The sequence below is a fragment of the Primulina eburnea genome, chromosome 11 (assembly GCF_022965805.1).
Source record: "Primulina eburnea isolate SZY01 chromosome 11, ASM2296580v1, whole genome shotgun sequence".
In the NCBI taxonomy this organism is placed as follows: Eukaryota; Viridiplantae; Streptophyta; class Magnoliopsida; order Lamiales; family Gesneriaceae; genus Primulina; species Primulina eburnea.
This window is the reverse complement of record NC_133111.1, coordinates 1,283,012-1,288,988: the sequence shown is the minus strand read 5'-3', so window position 1 is coordinate 1,288,988 and position 5,977 is coordinate 1,283,012.

The window sequence follows — 5,977 nt, the reverse complement described above, 5'->3', positions numbered from 1 at the left end:
TAGTATTCAGATTATGAATGGTATGGACACCGATTATGAGTTCCAGTATTATATTTGTGATGTTGAACTGACGGGGTTATTCAGATTATATTGTTATGCCGTCGAAACATCAGTTGATTTAGATTGATCAGATTCAGATATGATTTCGATTATATTGTGATGTCGATGATATGAATTAAATTGTATCTTGTTCAGATATTGATCAGATAATGTACTGAGTTGAGTATTGATCAGAACAGATTGTGAATTGAGTTATTCATTGATACTATGTATTCGATATTGTCATTTCAGATTGGATATGGACAGATTTGAATACAGGTCATCGTCTTCGTCAGACAGGGACGACAAAGGTATAATTCATGTGATATTTGGGAAGACATAACTCAAATCAGATCTCATTTGAGTTTCCCAACTAAATCACATACTAGACTTATGGTTTATCTTTTGATATGATTATGATTTGTTTATAGACTTTATATTCAAATATTTTGAAATGGACATGCTTTGTTTATAGATTTTATTCATTGCATTTGAGATAGGAAAGTTTGACAGATAGTCAGACTTCTAGACGTTCGGTGTATCGTTACATAGGAGCAGACACCCTCCTATTGTAGATTATTCGATACAGATATGACCGAAGTCTAGGAATAAGACGTACGTCACCCCGATTGGGAGGGTAGGTGACAGACAGTGATGTCTTATTCACCCCGGGATCCCTAGAGTTATAGTTGAGTCGAGTCTAGACATGATTTGACTAGAACTGCATGCGTTTATGGATGTGGTTTCATAGACTATGAAACCCATTGCTATTACTTTCAGTTATGATAGCATGTTTTATTATTTGATTTGAGTAGCATGTTTAACTGATTTGTGTTGCATGTTTATTTGATTTGATTTCATAGATTATGAAACCTATTGCTTTTAGTTTATTCATGATAGAATAATTCATGATTTACTTTATGTATATGCATGTTTACCATGTTTTATACTGGGATTTATTCTCACCGGAGTTATCCGGCTGTTGTCTTGTTTTGTATGTGTGCATGACAACAGGTAGGGCTGGATCGGGGTCAAGAAGATGAGGAGAAAAGACGAGTTAGCGTGGTGATTCCGGACTTATTGTAGACTTGGTTTTATTACTTGAATTTAGTAACTGAACCTTAGACCTAGATTGTACCGTATTGTACATTTATACTGAAATGTATTTTATACTGAGATGTATATTATTTAGATTCCATTACCTTCCGCATTTACATTTTAAAAAGAAAAAAAATTTTAGACCCTGTTTATCAGAACTGATAATTAAATCCCAACGATGATTAAGAAGATGATTAGCGTCCGAGTCCCCACACATCATCTGGTCCTTCCCAGGCATCCAAGAAGGAGAAAGGTAAAGCCCGGGCTCCCAACTCTCTTCCCTCCGACGCCCCGAGTGCTCCTTGGTTTTCCACCATGGGAAGCATTCTTCGCCCCGGGGTGGAGAAAGACCTTAAAGCATTATGATATATCCCTTCTTCCTTCCAAATTCGACTTCCCGGTTCCTCCGATCGAGCAGATAGGCCTCCGGAGGGCTTCTACACTTTTTTCAAAGACCAGGTGTGCAGTGGCCTTAGATTTCCTCATCCTTCTTTTTATGTTGATGTGGCCATTTTCTAGGAGCTTTCATCAATCAATTTCATCCGAACTCTTTCCGGATTATTCCCGTGCATTCGACCTGTCATGGCAGTTCTACGGTGACAATGTGGGCAACACTGCTCTTTGGTGACAGCAACCAACCCAACTTCTCCGACCCACAAGTTTGGATCGTATTGGGTCAAAGATGGAAAAGTAATTGGTGCATTTTTGGAGAGTGGCACTCCTGAAGAAAACAATATGACTGTTAGAGTCGCACGTGTCCAGCCCTCAGTCGACAGCTTGGATCAACTAGCCACAGGTGGTCTAACCTTTGCCAGTAAAATTTGAATTATGATTTTCTGTATGGGTGAAGTTCAAGGGCTTATTTTCTCGATATTTCTATGTTACTATGGGGGGTTCAATTCGTTACGAACATTGGTTTGTTCAGCTAAGACTGTTTACTATAAACATCTTTTATTTTTACTACGTTTCCTGCGAATGATCCAATGTAGGGCGAGACGTCTTTGCGCATAAAATAGAGATGCCGTGAACTTTGGTTCACTCGCCCGTGATACATATTGTCGATTGAATGCGGTACAAATGAAATCGATATTGGTTTGTTACATCGGAATTAGGATACTATAATAGCAGAGAATGAATCCTGGATGACTCGTATGGACCGACCATACCGTGGATCATCTGGCAAGGGTCCATGGCCAACCTTCAAAACCCTCATGATTTCTGTATTTTATGTATACACTTCCCTCGCATGAACAATATGCCACAATATCTTAGATAAAGGAATCTTTAAAGCTCAAACGACCCTATGTTGTAGGTAGTGGCTTATGGGGATTGACGCAAGATTGTGCAAGGAAATTCCATGAATCTCTACCCTTTTTTTCCGAAGTACTGGTTTCGCACGGATTTAACACTAGTTTTGTGGTAAATAGTATGCCAACTTTTATATACCTATTTTCAATATCACAAACTTTTTATGAGTGTCTTCAATTTTGTTGGACGAATTTTCAATCCGACCTAACTAATAAAAAATATTATTATTTATGTCAAAAATATTATTTTTCATCGTAAATATGAATCAGGTTAACTCGCAGTGGATAGACCCATAAGGCCGTCAATCAAAAAATCAACTCAATAAATATTGCATTTTCTTATTGCCAAAATAAATAAATAGAAATATAAAATTTACCTTATTTTTCTTCAGATTCAACGGCTTAAAAAAATTATAATCTTCCCCCACTTTCACGAATCAATGATGGATGTTGTCACATATTATGTACGGAGTAGATCTCTTTGTGAGACGTTCTTACGAATCTTTATCTGTGAAATGAGTCAACCCTACCGATATTCACAATAAAAATATTACTTTTAGCATAAAAATAACATTTTTCATGGATGGCCCAAATAAGAGACTCGTCTCACAAAATACGACTCATAAAACTGTCTCACACAATTTTTTGTATTATGTACGTTTACACTGCATATGTACGTCGATATTTAAGGTCCTTATTTTCCCACACTTGTAAATGCATAACAAATAAAGAAATAGAAGCTTTTTTTTGTTTTTGTTTTTTTAATCCACTCACCCTTTATTACCCATTTCGATCCATCTTCACTTGAGGGGAATTCCATTATACGCATGTCCCCCATTCTTTCTTTCTTTTCCAAATATCATATTAAGAATAAACTAATAATAAGAGCAGATGATCAATAAATCATATATCAATAATTAAATGTATATTCAATCTCTGTTAGATCGTTTTTTTTTTTTTTGCAGTATCTAACTAACACAAAAAAAAAAAATTTATGCACTCCATTGTCCTACATTTTTTTCTAGAGGAAATTCATACAACAAAATTGAAATTCTGAAACAAATAGATGATACTTTGGAACTAAATGTTTTAGATTTGACAGTGATAAATATTTTTTGATTACCCAAATATGTATAACAAATTTCGATATTAATGACGCGTTTTTTTAGGATGAAAAATTAGCAAAATCCTTGAAAAACTACTATTAATACATGATATTTGAGTGCTTAAATATTTCAGATCCAGATCCGTCAATAATACATGATTTTTTAATATCCAAACATACATAACAAATTTTAGTATTAATGACACGTCTTTTTCCAATGAAAATTCGGTGCAAAATATTGAACTCTGATGTTGATATATGATATTTGAATATTAACTCTTTCGGATCTAAGATTAATATATGATTTTTGGATACCCAAACATGTATAACAAATTTTGGTATTAATGACACATATTTTTCAGATGAAAATTTGTACAACACATTAAAAATATGGTACTAATATATGATATTTCAGTATAAAATATTTCAAATCGGATACTATTATATGATATTTGAGAGCACAAACAAATATAAAAAAACTAATATTAATATAGTTATTCCAATGTTATACTCAAGTTTATCTTTTGTACTAAATCTAAAACAATTTGTTATGCAATATCATATATATGTTCCGAATTTTCCATATTTTGTATCAAATTTCGTCCAATAATAATAATTATGGGCTCATGGAATGCAAATTTTTTTTTTGTGAATCAAATACTGTAGAGAAAGTTTCGGTTTTGACATAGACTGAACGCACATTTAACTATGATATTGGAGATTTAAAAGCACGTATCCCTAATAAATAATTACTCTGCTGTTTTATTTATCCAGAACTCTGACTCACTGTGTACCCTGTAAATCCATCTTCACAATTCCCGTCAAAAAATCTTTAATAATAAATATTTATTAATATTAATGTATTCAACTATCACATTAAATATTTGAAAACAAATAAAAAATAAATGTGTACTTTAAAATGAAAGGTTTTATTTTAAAAATAAATTCAAATATTATTTTAATATATTTTGAAAATATAAACTACTTGTAAATATTTATATTGATTATATCATTTCTTTTATGGTTTTGAGTTTTATATTATTTTTATATATTTAGTTATCACTACTTTCTATCATATTAAATAAAATATAAATATTTATAAACATTACATTTTTCAACTAGACTTTTGATTTATAAAGTTTGTTGTTTTTAATATTGTCATTGTTAAAAAACTATACATATATATATATATATATGTTGAAATAATATATTTTAATATGGAAAAGTAATAGTTGAATATTTGAATGTTGAAAATAAGAGTTGTAAAGTTAGAAATTTGTGTGTGATGATGTAGGTAATGATGTATTTTATTTTTGGATTATGTGTAATGAAACTCTATAAATAGATCTCTCATTTGTGAAGAAAATCACAATTGAGTAGAGAGAAAAATATTATAAAGTGTGTAGTTTGGTAAATTTTGAGAGTTTGAGATTTTTACTTTTTACCATAAATTTTTACTTTTTCACAACACGTTATCAGCACGAAGCTCTAAAAGTCCTACATACTATTCCAAGCTCCAAACAGAAGAAAAAGGTAACAAAAGTAATAATATTTATTTTACTGTTATTTATTTATTGTGTATTTATTTAATATACAATATAATGTTATTATTAGAAATAATAAAAATAAATTTTTCATAAAACTTGTTATAAATCCTGGGAGGATGTTAAGACGACATCCCACACTCTCGGTAAGGGATACGACAAGTATAAAAGCCTATAAGGTTTTTAAACAAAATAAATTATGACACTCATTATAATATTATGATATGATATACATAATTATTTAAACATGTCTAATATTATATACATCATATTATTACCATAAAATTATACAAATACATACATTTATTTTTTGTACACCAACGGTCATAAACGGTAACAAACGGCTAGTTTTTGCCCTATAAATATCATCTCACAAACACATTCAATCACTCCAACTTTCTCTTCTTCTCTAAAAATTATTCATCATCAAATTTTTCGAAGAAAAAAGAAGATGGTTTTCTCAAGGATATTTTTAATTATTTTGGTTATCATACTCACGAGTCTTGTATTTATCGGAGAATATCCTCCTCGTGCGTTTTCTTTATTTTTACAAATACTTGTACTTGTTGTTTATCCGTTACTTTGTATTGCAATATTTATTAACTAATAAAATGCATCGTAATTTTTTTTAGTACCACCATGTCAAATTTAACAAAGCTCGAATTTATTGCGCTCGACATCACGGGAAAGAATTATATGCCATGGACTCTAGATGTAGAAATGCATCTTGAGTCATTGGGTCTAAGCGAGACCATTAAAGAAAATGGCATATGCACGTCACAAGAAAAGGCAAGAGCCATGATATTTTTGCGTCGACATCTCGACGATGGATTGAAATGTGAATATCTGACTGAAAAAAATCCCATGGCTTTGTGGAAGGGATT